Consider the following 17767-nt stretch of genomic DNA (forward strand, 5'->3'; position numbering starts at 1 on the left):
AATAAAGGGATGAACAGGAACATCCACCGCTGCAGAACTCTGGAATTGGCGGAGCAAAGAACCCCCAGAAGTACTGGGAACAGCGTCATCAGCAAAGCCCATATTCCGCTTCACGTGCATCAGGATACCTGGAAGTGCGTCCTTTTCAATATACTTTCCCTTCAGCTCAGAGTCACCAGCCCCAGCCGACTCGTCAGCTGAAGAAGCAGAAGCACCGGAAGCCGCAGCAGGCACCTTGCGACCGGCACCACCAGAACCCATCTCAGTAAGGGTCTCCCTGATCAAGCGCTTCAAGCGCGCATCCCCACCCCCACCACGGCGTCTGGACCGGGCAGGAGAAGGAGAACGTGACCCACTGGCAGAAGAAGAAGAAGAGGAGGACCTCTCCCTATGACGCCTCTTCCTCGAACTCTTCCCCATCCTGAAGCAAGGAACAACCCAGGAGGCAGTAGCAACCAGCAAAAAATGCACAGGAAAGAAACACCGCTACGCGGTACTCACCAGCTGCCCCCGTTGAAATACTCAGGAAAAACGACCGGGCAGAAGCGCCTGACCCTGTCCCAAACCGGAAGTCAGGCATCGACGTCACAGGAAGGCATCATCCAACCAGCCAATCCCAGACGCGAAGTCGGCCGCGCCCCCTAACAAGCCCGGCAGGAAGGAGGGGCGGCCATCGGGCAGACGCGAGGTCCACGCGTTCCCCCAGCACAGCGCGACCCCCAGGAGCGCCAAAAGGAAGCCCGCGCCACTCCCCCCAAGCCCGGCAGGGAGGGAGAGGCCATCCATGCCGCCGAAGACACCGAAGCCCCAGCGGAAGGTAAGTCCGGCGCAGGAGCCGATTCCATGCTCCACGCGCCACAGCAATCCCTGTCAGAATGACAGAAAAAAGAAAACAGAGGGAATGCTGGGACATGTACCCTTTTGTACTCCCGGCGGGAGGGGGAGGGTAGGTCCAGCATTCCTTCTTTTTCTTTTTTCTGTCAGAGATAGGATAATCTCATATTGTAAGGAAGGTGTCGAGGACGTAGGGACCTGGGGGTAATGCAGGAAGCACCCAAGTTGTGCGATTTTGCTCTAAGAAATCGGAAATTACCACCAACTTCAAGTTGGTGGTAAATTGTGAGTTCTTTGAAAAATTCACTTTTTTACATTTTTCAAAGTGCCATGTAGCGCACATACATGCCCTTAGGGCATGTATGTGCCCCACATGTGCACACATACATATTCCAGGGGAGCAACAGGGTGTCCTTCTGACACCCTTGCACCCTTGAAATTGCATCCATAATTTGCGAGTGCCTAATGGATACTCGCAAATTGCGAATGTCTTCTCATTCATTCCTATGGCCCCTTAGGCCCATAGGAATGAATGGGAAGGTATTTCTTAATTGCGAATTGCAATTTGCAATTCGCAATTAAGGATTATTAACCCCTGCTAACGTATACCAACCCCAGGGTAGATATTAGCCTTATATACATCTCATTTACATGTAGAGCACTCAACAAGAATATATTGATGTAGGAAATTCTTGAATTCAATTATGTGGATGTGATAAATAAGAATAATTGCGTAAAAAAAACATCAAAAATGTGAATGTGGAAAAGAGAACGGACAGCTAGATCAGTTGCAGGCAGGGCCAGACTTGCCATAGCGGGCACCAGGCGTTTTCGAGGTGGGCAGCAAGGGTGCGGGTCGGTTTTGTTACTGGAGCCGGTGTTGCAGCAGTGCTGGAATAGAGGCCCCCTGTAACAAAAGCAGTCATCAACAGTGCTAAAGCGGCAGTATTTCTTATAACTAGAAACCTGCTCTCCCCCCCCCCCCCCTCCCGCCGGTCCAGCTGAATTGCCAAGGCTAGTTTGCATTCCCAATCCATCCCTGGTTGTAGGACGTTTCATCTAAAAGTACAGGCTATATCAGATAGCTCAATCTGCCCCAAAGAGCTTTAGAGTAAATACACTTATTAGGATGTAATTATAAAATGATAAATTTCAACTAACAAGTCACTGTGCTTTGTCAAATTGTTGGATACAACACGTTCTGGGATATGAAGCCAAATCGTTAAACCCACAAAAAAGAAAAAATAAGGCAAACCGAGCTTATCACAGCCAAATTTTAAAGGGAATGTTTTAACAATTTGTGTTTCCATGGATGTGTATTAAAAGTTTGGCACTCAAATTGAAAGGGTTGTTATTTTCTAAATCTATGTATCTCGTTAAAATACTGTTTCCACTTCCCTCTGAAATGATCAATTGAGTCTCAGCTAATTACACAAGACATAATTGAACAATATGTGAATTGGAAGGGCTCATTGATCAGACTCCCTCTCTTGGATGTTGCCATGCTCACCGTTCTTTCAACTTTAACGCTTATGTTGCAGAACCTTAATTTTCAGCAAATTTGGTTTTACTTCTCAATAAGTCCCTATATGGAATCTCTCACTCGCATTTCCAGAATGCACACGTTTCCCTTCATGGAAAAATAACTAGCTGCTTTAAAGTCTGTAGTTTCCATGTTCGTGTAGAATCGTGACTGCAGTGCACAAGTAAAGAACTTCTGAAAAGGCCTTTTTTAAAAAAAAAAAAAAAAGCACCCACAGCCCTCCATTTCGTTTCCAGGGACTGCAAATTACAAAAGATCGCATGCATGTTTTTTTCTCCTTAATTACATTTTAATTGGCTCTGTTCACATATTGATAATGATCTCTCACAATGGCATATTAAAATAGACAAACTCACATCTCATCAGAATACTTCTGGCTGTTAAAAACGCGGCATATTAGCTTCAATTAATATGAATCGCAAATAATTAAAATACTTATTTTAATAACTGCATTTTAAAATAGATGTCTATAGCAAAAATACACACAACTTAATATGTTCTAGTAATTTATTTGTAGAATATGACAAATACATTTATTCAGATACTATGTTTTGCATTGCTTGGATGCAGAGTCAACGCCGCTGCTTGACCCTATTTATATCAAAATATGGATTTTAGCATCTCTGTTAGTAATTTAGTAATTCAGTCACGAGCAGTAGCGCGTTGAACCTATCTCCCCAGCAAAAGCAGTGTAAATATATTCATTGTGTCAATCAATTCTTAAATTACTGTATCACTTATCTATAGGTCTCTTGTGCAGTTGTATGGGAGTATAAAAGTAGTGCCAGGCAATTGGGTGGTGTGTGTTTCTACATAATCCATCTGGGTTATACGTTGGCACAATACAATCAGTTTGCCCCCTCTGGGTGCATCAATAAATAGGTTTGCAGCGGTTGCCATATATTTTTTGGTCTAACAGTGTGCGTTAGAAATGCGCATACGTGTCACAGTATATTAGATCACATAACCAAGCCTTGGCAATCTGTCTCTTAGCGAGAAGTAGAGCGATAGCAGCAAACCTCCTCACGCCACGCAGGCAATGGCTTGACATAATCTAAAAGTGGGGTTGGGTGCACTTCAGGCATAAATAGCGAAAGACTTCTCCCCAGTATTGCCCCGAGTATGCCAGTATAGATATGCAGCTCCACGCCAAGTTAGAAAATTCAGCATGGGTCATTGCACATTGAGAGCAACCAACAGCCTGATTCATCAAGCCGAAATGGGCTCGCAAAGGGCCAGATTCTGAGAATCTGGCCCTTTGCGAGCTCTATTTTTGCATTTTGGATTCATAATCCCAAATGCAAAAATCGGTAATAGCGATTTCGCTATTTTGCGATGAATTACATTTAAGGAATCTCAATTTGAGATTCCTTAAATGCAATTCATCATCCATTTTAAAATTGCGAATTCGCAATTTCGGCCAGCTTAAAAAGCATTTTTCTAAGTTGCATGTTGCACACACACATGTCCTTTAGACATGTGTGTGCGCAAACCTGTTCGTATTTACTTTTAAGGGGTGCTACAGGGTGTCCTTTGGACACCCCTGGCACCCTTTAACCCCTTGCATGCTCATGACGAGCTCAGCTCGTCATGCAGTACACCTCTCGTACACTCATGACGAGCTGAGCTCGTCATGAACACTGGGAATCTGGAAAAGTCAGCATGCAAGGGGATTACCTGTAGCATTCAAGGTGTTAAATCACTATCTTATTTGCGATTAGCAAATTGCTAATCACAAATAAGGAATACTCCCCATTCATTCCTATGGGGCTTTTGGCCCATAGGAATGAATGGGGAGTTATTCCTTATTTGCGATTAGCAATTTGCTAATCGGAAATAAGGAATATGTAGGAATCGCTTTTGTTTTTGCGATTCCTACATGAATGCCGTTTTGCGAGTCTGGAATAGCGATTCCTTATGATTCGCTATTTCAAACTCGCAAAACGGCACTAGGATGAATCAGGCTGTATGTGATTTGCCGGGGTCCATCTTCCCCTAATTGGTGCAGTGTATTGAACGCGCTATGTAGGTATTTAAAGTAGACCAATTCATTTTTTTTTTTTTTAAACAATTTTTATTGTAGTCATACCTGTACAGGCCATTGCACAAATAAGCAGCATCATAAAATTGAGCAGGTATATAATATGATTTGTTGTTCCGTACACAGCCGTCGTGCCCACAACCCGGGGGTTGGGCGGCGATGATGTCTCTGCTCTTCCACGCCTGACGTTAAAGATAAAGGAGTAGTTGGTGTCCGGATTGTGTGCATGACTACTTTTACAGTTCTACTCAACTATGCGCTAAACCCCAACTCCCATCCCCTGCGCGCAAAACCTAAAACTCCCCCCCTGTCCCGCCCCACCCACCACCACCCGTCTAAGGCCCTTGCAGCGACCATTCCTCCATTCCTGAAGTACTGGTGTCGTCCCCCTGCATATCTGCTGCTCCTAGGGCATTAGCTTGCCTCTTCAGCCCTACCTGCCTCGGGGGCCTCCTCCTCCTCGTCAGCCTCGCTATCCTTGAGTGCCTGTACCATTACTTCCCATGAGGTCGCAGTGTCAGCCGCTGTTTGGCTAGGGGTCCTGCGCGCAAGCTGGTACCTGTGTGTGCTGTCAGCCGTCGCCCATTTTAGAAATTCCTGCCGCCACCTCCGTGGAGTTGGCCCCACCCTCGCCTTCCAGTTCCTAGTGATCTCCCTCTTAGCCACCATCAACCCCATATCAATAAACTTGCTCGTGAGTTTGTTTTTGGGGGTATGGGGAAACCAGTGTAAGAGACATTCCGCTGGTCCATAGTCTATGGCCCTTTCAGTCACCTCGTTCAACACATCCCCAATGTCCTGCCAATAATCCCGTAGGGCCGGGCACGCCCACAGCATGTGCACTAATTCAGCCCCCTCTTCCGGGCACCGGGGACAGGTCGCTGTTACCGCGCCAAAATACCGCCTGATCCTTCCTGGGGTCATGTACGCCCTATGCAGTACATAGTAGTGGATTAGTTGAAATCTAGCGTTTCTCGTGCTGTTGCGAGCCCTACGGATAAGCTGTGCCCACGTTGTGTCAGGTATGTCTTTACCCAGGTCCGCCTCCCACTTGGCTTTCAGGGATGTAAGAGGAGGGATATTCTCTCTAACCATTCGATTGTAAAGGCACGTTACCGCCTTGATCGTGCCCGCCGACATCATGGTATACTGGCATGCTGCTGCCGTCTCGGGTTCCTCCAGTCCTGTGCCCCAGTGGGCCTGCACTGCCCTGGTTACCGCCGCATGAAGTAAAAATCCCCCTCTTGGAATGTCGAAGCGCTCCATTAACTCCTGGAACTGGAGTAGCGTGCCATTCTCATAAAGGTCCCCAACCACCTGTACCCCCGCTTCCTCCCACCCTTGCAGATGCGCCCAGTCGCCGCCATGCGGTAAGGCTGTTAGCATGCCCAGAGGGATCTCTGGTGCATATGGGCGCCGAATTCCCGCCCTCCTCTGTGCCCGGTTCCAGCATTGACGGTACGTGCGTTGTTCCAGCGACAAATCCCGACTGTCTAGCCGTTGATGGAGGGTAATATACGCCAGGACGTGTCTGGGGTTCCCCTCTCAAGCTTTCGTCTTCTGGGCCCCGAAACACTCTTGCCACCTCCTGCGTGAAGATCTGTAGTTGGGCTGCTAGATAATAAAGCTCAAAGTCCGGCACCGCCAGACCCCCCTCATCTTTCGGGCGAGAAAGTGTGGCCAGCGCCACTCTGCACCTTCCCGCTCCCCAAATGAACGTCGTAATCAGAGATTTAAGCTGCCTAAAGAAGGAGCAAGGTATCCAGATTGGGAGCGTCCGAAAGTAATACAATAATCTTGGCAGGGCAACCATCTTCAGCAAGGAGATCCGGCCTGCCACCGAGAGCGGCAACGTGGCCCAGAAGGCCATGCAGCCCTTTAGTCCTCGCACGCACCGCCCCAGGTTGCCCTCAAGCAAGTCATCCGCCCTATGGTAAATATGGACCCCCAGGTATTTAATACAGGCAGGTTCCCAGGCCGCCTCCGACCGGTGTTGCGGCTGAGCAGGGCCCTCCAGTAGCGAGAACAAACTCGTCTTGGGCCAGTTAACCCTCAGGCCCGACATCGCGCTGAAGCTCTCTAGCAGCGCTTCCGCTCCCTGCAAGTCCTCAACACCGTTGTGGAGGAATAGCAGTAAATCATCGGCATATAGCGAGATGAAATGCTGCCCGTCTCGGGCCCGCACCCCGTGGAAGTGCCGCCCCGTCCGGGCCTCAGCCGCCAGCGGCTCTATAGCCAATGCAAATAGAAGCGGCGAGAGGGAGCAGCCCTGCCGAGTGCCTCGTTCTACCGGATAGCGGAGGGACACCGTCGATCCCACCCTCACTCTTGCTATCGCCTCCGCATAGAGGACCTTCGTCCAATGAATATAGCCAGCTCCCAGACCAAATCGCTCCATTACAGCATAGAGGTAGTCCCACTCTAGACTGTCGAAGGCTTTTTCAATGTCGACCGAGAGAACCAGTTCCGTTCCAGCCCTGCCGTCCAACTCGTCCATGAGGCGGACAAGCCTTCTGATATTTATTGTGGTGTTGCGCGTTGGTATAAAACCGTTCTGGTCTTCGTGCACGAGTCCCGTCATGTGAGGCAGGAGCCTCGCCGCCAGTATGGAGCTCAGGATCTTGTACCGCTTCCCTAGCCGAGCAAAGCGTCTCTTGGAGTTCCGGGTGTCCGGGCCGCTCCCTTTCCGCCTCCCTCAGCTTGGCATCCGCCTTAACCAAATCGCCCAACAACACTTTCCGCACGCCTATATAATCCTTGAAACAGATACCCCACACCACTACCTTAAAGGCGTCCCATTCCGTCCCCCTAGAGGCCGCCGTCCCTTCATTCTCCGCGAAATATAAAGCCACCCCCTCCGCCAGGGCTGCCCCGAATAGGGGGTCTTCCAGTGTCTCAGGTCGTAGTTTCCAGATCGGGACCCTGGGCTTCTCCGCTACCCACGCTAGCCGGATCAGGAGTGGATTATGGTCTGAGATCGTTCTCGACAGGTTCTCCGATCCAGTAACGTACGGCAGCACCCCCCGAGAACACAGTATCGTATCTAATCGAACATGCAAATCATGTATCCCGGAGAGAAATGAGTAATCCCGGTCAGTCGGGTGTTGCCCTCTCCAGACATCCGTCAGTTCCCAGCTCTCCTGCCACTCCCTTCTACCTCTAGACAGCCTGTGTACCGGGGAATCGTGTAGTGGGGGGTGGGACCTATCCAATGAGGGGTCTGCAATGGAATTAAAGTCGCCCCCCAGCAGGACCGGGCCCGCCAGGGAGTGAGCCAGCGTCCCTGACAGTGCCGCGAGGAAAGCCAGCTGGTCCGTATTCGGGGCATATATACTAGCTAATAAAACATCTCTACCTTCTAGCTTCCCCTCCACCACCACATACCTCCCTTCCTGGTCCACCCATTGGCGCGTGAGCTGGAAAGGTGTGCCTGCCCTAATCCAAATTAGTACTCCTCTAGCATAGGCCGAGTAGCTGGTGTGAAAAACCTGTCCTCGCCACCTCCTCTGTAGCGCCGCCCCCTCCTGTTGTGTGAGATGCGTCTCCTGCAGCATTGCAATATGCACTCCTCTCCGCACTAAATAGGCATGCACTTTATGTCTGCGCTGCATAGTATGTAGGCCCCGCACATTCCAGGTAATACAGTTCAGACTATTCACATTAGCCATTGTCCCAGTGATCCGGTTGAAACACTCCCTCCAGTTCCTGCCCTCCGAGGGTGGTGGTGCCCCCCCTGAACAAAACAAAACTTCCCAACTGTCCTACCCATGGCATACCCAGGGTCAATAACTTCAATAAGAGTAAACAATCCCCAACTGTGGAGCCCCCCCCTCCCCCAGAACAGGCCCCAATATCGAGATATCAGTCCCCATCCAAACTCCCACGCCTGATTGACCCAGGTCTCAACTACACAGCCGTAGCTGTGGGTGCCTTAAGGGCCTATGGAGCGCGGCCTCGTCCAGAGGGGGGCTGCGCTGCCCATCTCCCCGCTCCCTCCCCAATTCCCCATGACCTCCCTGCTCTGAGCACCCCGGTGTGTCCCAACCTCCGCTAGGCATGTAGGCACGGGTTCCCCTCCCAGCTACCCAAACATTACCCACTGTCCTCTGCCAGCAGTTCAGATATTCAGGATCTCATCCGCCGTTTGCGGCGTCACCAGCGGCCCTTCAGTCCGATGAATCCCAGAGAGATCCGACTCTGAACCTGAGGCCGAGACATGAGTGTCCGAGTCCGTGGCCCCCTTAGAGCCGGGGCCCTCCGCTCGCCCCAGCTTCCCCACTTCCAATAACGCAGCCTGCCGTTCTGCTTCAGTCTGGGAGGCCGTCGGCCCCAGCTTCCCCTGCCTTCGTTTCCTCAGCCTCTTCGATTTCCGCAGCCGTGTTGGCGAGCGCTCCCGCTCCTTTTCCCGCTCCTCTTGTGCCCTGGCACCGTCAGTTCCAGCCTTGTATGTCTCCCACCAGTCCCAGGCGTCCGCTGACGTGCTAAAGAAGATCGCCTTGTCGTCCACCACCACTCGTAGCCTGGCTGGGAAAAGCAAGGAATAGGCAATTCCTTCAGTCCGCAGTTCCTTTTTGATTGTAAGGAAGGAAGCCCGCTGCTTCTGCGTCTCGAAGGTAAAATCTGGGAAAAGTGGGACCTTGCTGTTCGCAATCTGGAAGGGGCCATCCTCCCGGGCTTTTCGCAGGAGCAGATCTCTGTCCTTGTGGTGAAGCAACTTGGCTATGATCGGTCTGGGCGGGAGCCCGGGCTTGGGAGGCCCTGAGGGGACTCTGTGAGCACGCTCCAGAGTGAAGAATGGCGAAAGCCCTTCCGGCGCCACCACTGTTTTCAGCCATTCCTCCATGTAGGCAATCATGTCCCTCGTCCCCTCCGTCTCCGGCACGCCTACGATCCGCACATTACTGCGCCGGCTCCTATTTTCGGCGTCCTCCGCACGCCTTTCCAGGGTGCGTATGCGGTCCAGGGCCTCCGTTAGCTTACCCTCCATCACCTTGTGAGCTGGTGCCAGGTCTTTGATCACCGTTTCAGCATCCTTGACCCTGTCCTTCAGTTTGTCGTGGTCCGCCCGGAGCAAGCCCAGCCCCGACGCCACCTGCGCTATATTGTTGTATAGCGTGTCTCGAGTGGCCGTTATGGCGTCCAATATCCGATCCTGCAATCGCTGCAGGTCCGTCTGCTCAGTGGGGCCCCCCTCCGCCACATCAGACGACGCCGCCTCCTCCGCCTTGGTTCTCGGCTTCCCCATTGTAGCCGGCCTCGCCGCTCACGTCCTTCCCGATGGCTTGCTTCCCCCGGGCCTCAGCCACGTGTCCAGCCCCTGTGCGCTATGGAGTCTCGTCGCGCAGATACCGCTCATCAGAAGCAGCGCCTGCCGTGGTGCGCGCCCCCCGGGATCTGCGGCAGTCTGGCCTTAGCCGCCTGGGTTAATGTTTCTGGCTCGTCGCGCCACAGGGAGCCTGGCACCGCCGAGGTCCCTCCGCTGTCCTATGGGCCTCTCCACTTTGTCCCCACAATCAGCTCAGGCGGCGGGGGCGAGGGGGGGAGGGGGGGGGGGGGCCCTGAGATAAAATGCGCCGTGTTCCGTCCCCCGTAGTCCACCGCTCAGATCGGCCCCCGCTCACCTGCTGGCATGTCCGGGGCCCAGGGCTGGGTTGCTGTTCGTTTTTCCGCCCCCCGGCAATGGAGGCTGCCTGCTAGCTCCGCCTGCAATGGCGCACCCGGGCGGCCTCCTCTTCCAGCATCCGCGGCCGCCGCGCACCGCAGCCGGGGGCCAAAGAGTGTCTCCCGCTGTGGGGGGTATCGCCGCTGGAAACGTCGGAGCCGGCGGCCGCGCTCCTTCCGAGTGTTCCGGCAGTGCGATCCGCTGTCTAGCCCTCGGTCTTCCAGGGCTCCGCCGCTTCAGCCATCTTGCGCGCTGCTCCCCTTTTCTCCGCTCCGGCGGCCGCTACGATCGGCGGCCGTTCTCAACTCCGCAGTACCGCCAGCAGCACAAAACTTGCCCCGCCAGTCACCACCGTGTCCTCGTTCGGCGGCGGGGCACACACGGGTTCTCCGGCTCTTTTGACAGGATTATCGTGCCGCCATTACCCTCGGCGCTCAAGCCACGCCTCAAAGTAGACCAATTCATGTTGATGATTGCTAAAGATGTTCAATGTGTTGGCTCGCAGGAATAGAGCCACATCTGATATGGAGGGGGTAGCCAAATCTCTTTCCCATGCTGCCCGGGCCCCCTCTCCGAACGCTGGTCGAAGCAAAAGCGATAGGTGATAGAGTCGGGAAACCGGATGCGACCCCCTTGTCGATGTAATAACCAATGTAAGTGGGGTACATTTTGTCAGTTCATCCGGGGGAGCTGGGAGTGCCACGTGTACAGAGTTAATCAGTCTGTGTAGTACAAATCTGTCCATATAGGACGTGTCCTTTCCTGCTGTCAATTCCGCAACAGTGTGCAGTTGGTTATCACAGAAGGGGTCACCCAATCTATGTAATTTACACCTTGTTAGGGTGCGCTTCTTAAGTTTTTCAGTGGTTTGAGGCAGCCAGGGATTGTTGTGCAATGGGATATGTGGGGAGTAGAAGGAGACCAGCATTAAAACAGCATTGCACACTGCCCCAGGCCCAAAAGGTGGTTTGTAATGTTTGTATCTTGGATGGTGTCCTGGGGAGGCCCCTAGGTATAACAGAAGAAAGTGGGCATTGATGGGCCTGTGACCATTCTGGTTTCAAATATTGTGATTGAGCATCAGGGTGGTCCAATAGTACGCATAGTGCACTTGTGCAACTAAATAATGCAAATAAAAATCGGGGACTCCAAATCCTCCACAATGATATGGCATAGTAGATGTCCACCAGATGATTCACGGCTGTCTGTCAGCCCAGGTCAGTCTAGTAAGCATATCTCGAAGTGTGGCAAAATTTTTTATCCTAAGGGCTATTGGGACATTGAGGAACAAATAGAGAAACCAGGGCAGTACCACCATTTTAATGATGGCTATTCTGCCAGAAATCGATAGAGGAAGCCCGATCCAACTGTCAATTGGTGGACCGATTTGGGACAAAGCCAATTTGGAATGGGCAAATTATCATATCCATAAGTAGAGAAAGGCATGTGGCTAAAACTTTGGGTACAATTTTGGAGTCTTGGTTCAGTAGGGACAATGGTCTGTAGGAGGCGCATCGATGAGGGGACTTGTCAGGCTTCAGCAGAAGCGTAATCACCGCTTTTTGCATTGAAGGGGGAAGGGATGTATGTTTTATAGAATACTCCTGCCAATCCATCCATGCCTGGGCCATGCGCACCCTCCAAATAATCAATGGCTTGCGAAATTTCCTCTGTAGTAATGGGTAAGGCTAGGAACTGACACTGCCCATTTTCAAGTCATACCATAGCCACCTCAGCTAGATAGTCAATGAATGTGCTGTCCACCAGGGGTGATGTAAGGTATATAAGTGGGTAGAGTAGTCAGAAAAGCTGATGTAATGTCTTCCCTGCGTGCAAGTGTTTCACCATTATCCAATTCTAGGTGTGTGATAAAGGTAGATTGATATTGGGGGCGGAGCTATCTAGCTAGTGTCCCAGTAGGATCTTGACTGTACACCTGAGCCGGGGCATATTTGCCTAAATAGTAGACTTTGTGCACCAGAAGGTCTCAAAACTCCTTGAGCAGTGCCGCCGCCGATGTGTCTAAGGGGGAGAGTCACCAGTCTTAATCGGCACATCCATCTCTCGGAGTACTCCTTCAATAGTCTCAAGATCACAGAGAATGGAGCACAGCACTCCCGCCTGTTTACTGATACAAATTTCTCTAACGTACCCCTTAAAGGTCTCCCAGAGGGTAGTTTGACTCTCCACAGGGTTAGCATTGATTTGAAAATATTCTATTATTGCCTTTTTGACATTGCTGAGAAAAATGTCATCATGTAATACCTCACTGGGGAAGCACTTGATCGCATGACAGTGCGCAAAAGCATGGATACAGATGGTCAGAAGTACTGGTGAGTGATCTGAAAGTGCCTGCGGGAAGTGTTTAATTGTGTTGACAGCTAACGTTAGCTTGGGAGATAGAAGTGAAATTAAATGTAATTAAAGAATTTGATATGGCGCAAACAGCTTCTCCAGCTAGAGTATCCTGGCGCTAAGATGGACATGAGTACTCAGATGGAGATTGTGGCAGAATTTTAAACAAGACTAATTCTTGAAAAGCCAGGTTTTAAAGTGTTTTCTAAACATTGTCACGTCAGCTGAGACTCTCATTGAGGTGGGTAAGCTGTTCCATGTCTGTGCACTCAAACATACAAAGGATCTTCCCCCTATGCTCGTGAGGTGTATTTTGAGGGATGGGTACAGGATCTGCAGTAGTGGATCTTAAGGTCCTAGTTGGGATATAATGGATAACACACTTCTTACAGTACATAGCACCTATGCCATGGAGCGCTTTAGAAAATATCACTATGGCTTTAAATGTAATTCTTTCTTACATACGTAGCCAGAGCAGAGATTTGAGAATGCGGGTCATATGAGATCTAGGCTTTGGTCTGAGGATGCCTCTGACCACTGCGTTCTGCACTTCTTGTGCAGATAGAAACCAATGATCTATTCACGATCAGGTTCAGTGCGGAGTAGAGTAAAATTAATATTCCCTATTGGTGGGATTTCCTGACCGCCAAGCGTCTGCAAGGAGAAAGGTTTGCAATAGGAAAGTGAGGGCCTCTATTGAAAGAGGCTTAGTAATCTGTCCAGTGCCCATCGTGTCTGATTGTGGGTCAAGTGTAAGATTCAGGAAAATATTCAGGTGAGTCAACATTTGGAGCATAGACATTAACCAATAAAAGAGCCTCAGTCAACAGCTATGCAGTCACCGCCATGGGGACCACAACCACCCTTCGCACTCTGAAAGGAACTGATCTGTGGAAAAAGATGCACACACCCCTAGAAAAGGCACTATTGCTAGCAAAGAAGTGGCTATCCCACCATTGTGATGCAAAGCTGTTAGTAGGATGTGGAGCATAATGGGTTTCTTGTAGAAACGCTACTTGAACGGAATGCCTGGAGAGGTAGGATAGAACCTGCTGCCCCTTTCAGGGATTGGAGAGCCTTCTGACGTTCCATGTAATACATTTCAACAGTAGCATGCCAGAACCGTCAGATGGTAAAGTCATTCTAGCCATAAGAGACATGCGGATATGCAGAGATTTATATGTATGGTCAGAAGGAAAGATGTGGCCCTGTAGAAGTGAAACACCAGAAGAAACAAACAACCCTAAAAAAAATCTCCCCAAAACCCAAATCCAACACCCACATCGGATAATAAACAACTGGTACCGGTGTGTCCCTTCATGACCCCAAATACCAACTACTAACGCAAACTGTAGGAGAACTCCTGGGGGGGTAGGCAACACTTGGTGGAGTCCTGCAGGACCACGGGTTCATATGTCTTGATAAAAATCCTAGTGCAGCCAATGGAAATACAGTGCTAGGGGGCACTCCCAGGGCCCCGAGCAAAACACAGCTGTGGGCCCATCACCAAGCCAGTCAGGGACAACCGGGGGACTGAGTGCACTGCGCAAGGGACAAAAGTGCGAGAAGAGTCTAAAGGGTCCGCCACTTCCAACCGGTGGGATGCCGTCACTCCGTTGTCTGTACTAGAAGCATGTCCCGTCCGATTCTGTTTCCAAAAAATGGTGGCCTCTGCTGGCATATCAAAAACATGGTGTTTACCATTTATCTGGATATGGATTTGCGACAGCTACAACATAGCACAGCGTATATTTTCATTTTGAAGTGTACACTTAATGTCTGTGCTTTTAGGGCATGCCTCCTGGACCACAGGGGTGGAGTCCTGGAAGACCACATGCACATTGGCAGGGAAGAGCACAAATATTTTCCTTCATGTGCCAGGAAAAAATCTGTCAGCACATCTCAGACATTTCATTTTTGATTCCAAAGATAGGCATCCATTTGAAAATTTGACTCCATAGGTGTTTCATGCTAACGTTGCATAGTAGACTTGCCAAATAATCTATACTTCCGATGGAAATATTACCTATCATGTTTCTCAGAATGGAGGAGCCACAAGAAGTTCTGGATTCTGCAACTCAGCAGTCTCTAAGAGAGTTCAGCATGATGTTATGGAGGTTCAAAGTCACCTGCAATTGGCATTTGGAAATCACATGTATAAGAGAAAACAATTAAATATTGACTTATTGGAAAAGTAAGTTCTGATGAAGCAATCTTAAATACCATTGTGCCCCTTGCATCTCACTTTCAGTCCAGACATCTATTGTTCTTGTACAAATCAAATGGCTTAGCACAAAAGGTGGTACAGAGTTTAAACAGAAATTCTTATTAACATTCTTCTTGTGAGCATTGAAGCTAGCTCAAGGCACCAACAATTTTACTGCCCATTCCAATACCTTCAATGTGCCTCACACAAAGTGATTCATACTGCCAGCCATGGCCCCACCACAAAATAACACTCAAATCAACATGTCACTGTTCAAAGGCCATACGCGTTCCGATACATGCAGGACTGAAACACCATTCTTGACATGACAAACCCAGTCATCAGTCAAATGGCCCAGACATTGCCAGCCAACCATCATATACACATATATACCACCAGCCACACACACACGCATACACACATATATGTATCACCAACCAACAGCCACACACCTTCTGCAAACCACCATGCACATAGCCAAACAAATGTGACATTCACATATGCAGTCAACCAAAGACCACTCACAGATACTGCCTGCCAGATACCAACAGCTATAAAGCACACATACTCTGCAAGGCAACAATCACACCCAGTGTCAGCTAACAGTGATATACAGACACATGACACTTCGCTGAACCCTTCATATTGAGAACAATACAAACATTTATACTTCACACATGAGCACCATAAAGCTATGAAAAAATGATATTAAAAAAACGTTCAATTAAAGACAACACCTTAGAATTCCATTTGTTGTATTGTCAAATATAATATAATTCTACATCACTCTGTAGCAAGAGATAACCAACAATATTTGCATGTATAATATGTGTTACAAACCATGCCAAACAATTTCTAAACAGGTGTTATTACTGTGTATTAAATGGCAATACAGGCCACACACTTTAGTTGCCTTTTACAGATGAGAAGCTCCTACATTCTTTCAAGTGAATGGCAGAGTTTGAAACACTTGCGCACAAAGAGGCCAGAATTAGACGGCATTCAGGACATCAAGGATGACTCTCCATTATTATTTTTCTTTGGGTAAATACTCTTAATCTCCAACAAGGAAAGTCCTTTTTGGTTGTTGGAGAAATGTAGTCATTATGGTGGTGATCTTTTAATCAAGCCATGTCCCCAACCACACCAATATTTGAAAGAGCTTCACCCACCATGGCAATAAAACAGTTTCTCATAGGCTGCTGAAACTGCACAGGGGTCATCTTGGTTCCTTGAGAAGATTATTTGAAAACAACAATCACATTGAAGGATGCAAATGAAACATTTGCACTACTCGCTTCAGCAACCACATGTACACATTTTGGGCATCATTATAAGTATACAACATTTAATGCAATCTATCCACAGCTCCTGGTTGTTTGAAGTAGTCTAAAATGAATGTTACACTTCTGCTACCTGACCCCAAACAGTCACAGGCAAACTTTTTCCATCAGAGATATCATTCACATGTGCACATCTCTTCTGCCAGCGAATTTGGCAGAGTACTGCTCTCTCCCTTTTGATGTGTCTTAATCACATGCTGTGTTGTGTAACATTTGTGTTTGAAGAACATTGTGTCACATGTTCGATTTTCCACTTTAATCAATTCTTTGAACAAGTGTATTCCTGTGTAGAAGTTGTCAGGGTAGAAGAGGTTACTTTTGTGAAAACGTGTTCTGGTAAGTTCCCATAGAGTTTTGTTACACTGGTTCTCAAAGTACATAGACAACCAGTAGGTAAGTCGAAAACTCCATACCACTGAAAACTAAATAGTAAACTTATCCTGTGGCACTTTCAGATAGCATGTACAGCTTGATGCCATAATGTGCTCTGTTGGAGGGTATCAACGGTTTGGAAACAGCTCTTTGACATAACTAGAAACTCATTCAAATTCATATTTGACTTTGCTAATGTATCTCAATCTTCAACATTCTACAAAAGAGCCAAGCACAGGCTGAATCTTAAATAGATGAGTACATTCAGGGTGAAGCCTTGGCAATGCTGCAGTATTGTCAACACAATCCAGCATCATCACTCTCTACTAGTGAATACTGGGAACAAAGTTGCAGGCCAAAAAGACGACAATGTTTTCTTCTTTATTAACCCAATCAAGACATTAAGGGGCTCATTAGGATTGCGGTTAATCAGCATCCTCCGGGCCGGCGGAAGCCACCGCCGGCCCGGAGGATGCAGATTAACCGCTGCGGACTGAAAAAAGACCCTCCACCAGATTAGGATGGCTGGGGAATCTTTTTTCTGTCCGCCGCTTTTCCGCCGCGGTCGCCTTCCGATTGCGGCGGAAAAGCTCTAACATGGCTGGCGGTGTCTATCAGACACCGCCAGCCATATTAGGATGTCAGCGGTCCTATGCCTTTACACAGCGGCATTTCCGCCGTGGAAAGGCATACGCACTTTTCTTTGGGGGCCCGTTGCGGGCCCCCAGGGGTGAAGGGGGTGGGGGGGTGCACATGGGGGGTACCTATGGTACCCCCCTGACTTTGCGTGCACGAAGCGGGAGGCACCACGCGGTGCCTGCAGCTGCGTGCACGCAAAGGAAAACATGGTGTTTTTAACATTGCGGCATGTGCTGCTTCGAGCAGCACCTGCCGCAATGTTAAAAATATAGGATGTGGCCGCCAGGGTGGCGGTCATATCCTAATTAGCACGGAGGGACCGCCGCTGCCCCTGCGGACGGTCCCTCCTTCTCTGGGGTGGCGGACGGACGCAGGTCCGTGCGCCATCCTAATGAGCCCCTAAGACTCCAGAATTGTTTAATGTCTTGAAGTCTGTGGGAATCACCATGTAGTTCTTGCACTGGGATTAAATGTTGCACTGTGGTCCCTCACACACCATTCAGCATATAAATGATTCTTCTTAATACTATTTTCTTAAATATCAACAACTAGGTACAGGAAAAAATTGATTTACAAACATTTCCTAGTGTATACACTGCATCCAACTGCACCACTAGAGCGAAGTCAAATAGGCTGCACCATTTATGTGCAAACCAGAGGTCATACCTAATGTGGGAAGCATAGGAGCAGGCACTTGCCCATCAATCCGTGGCTGTACGCCAGTCTGTGGAAGTCATCCTCCTAGCTTGCTATCTCTGTACAAAAGAAACTG

This window comes from Lissotriton vulgaris, chromosome 6 (genome assembly GCF_964263255.1).
Source record: "Lissotriton vulgaris chromosome 6, aLisVul1.2, whole genome shotgun sequence".
Lineage (NCBI taxonomy): Eukaryota > Metazoa > Chordata > Amphibia > Caudata > Salamandridae > Lissotriton > Lissotriton vulgaris.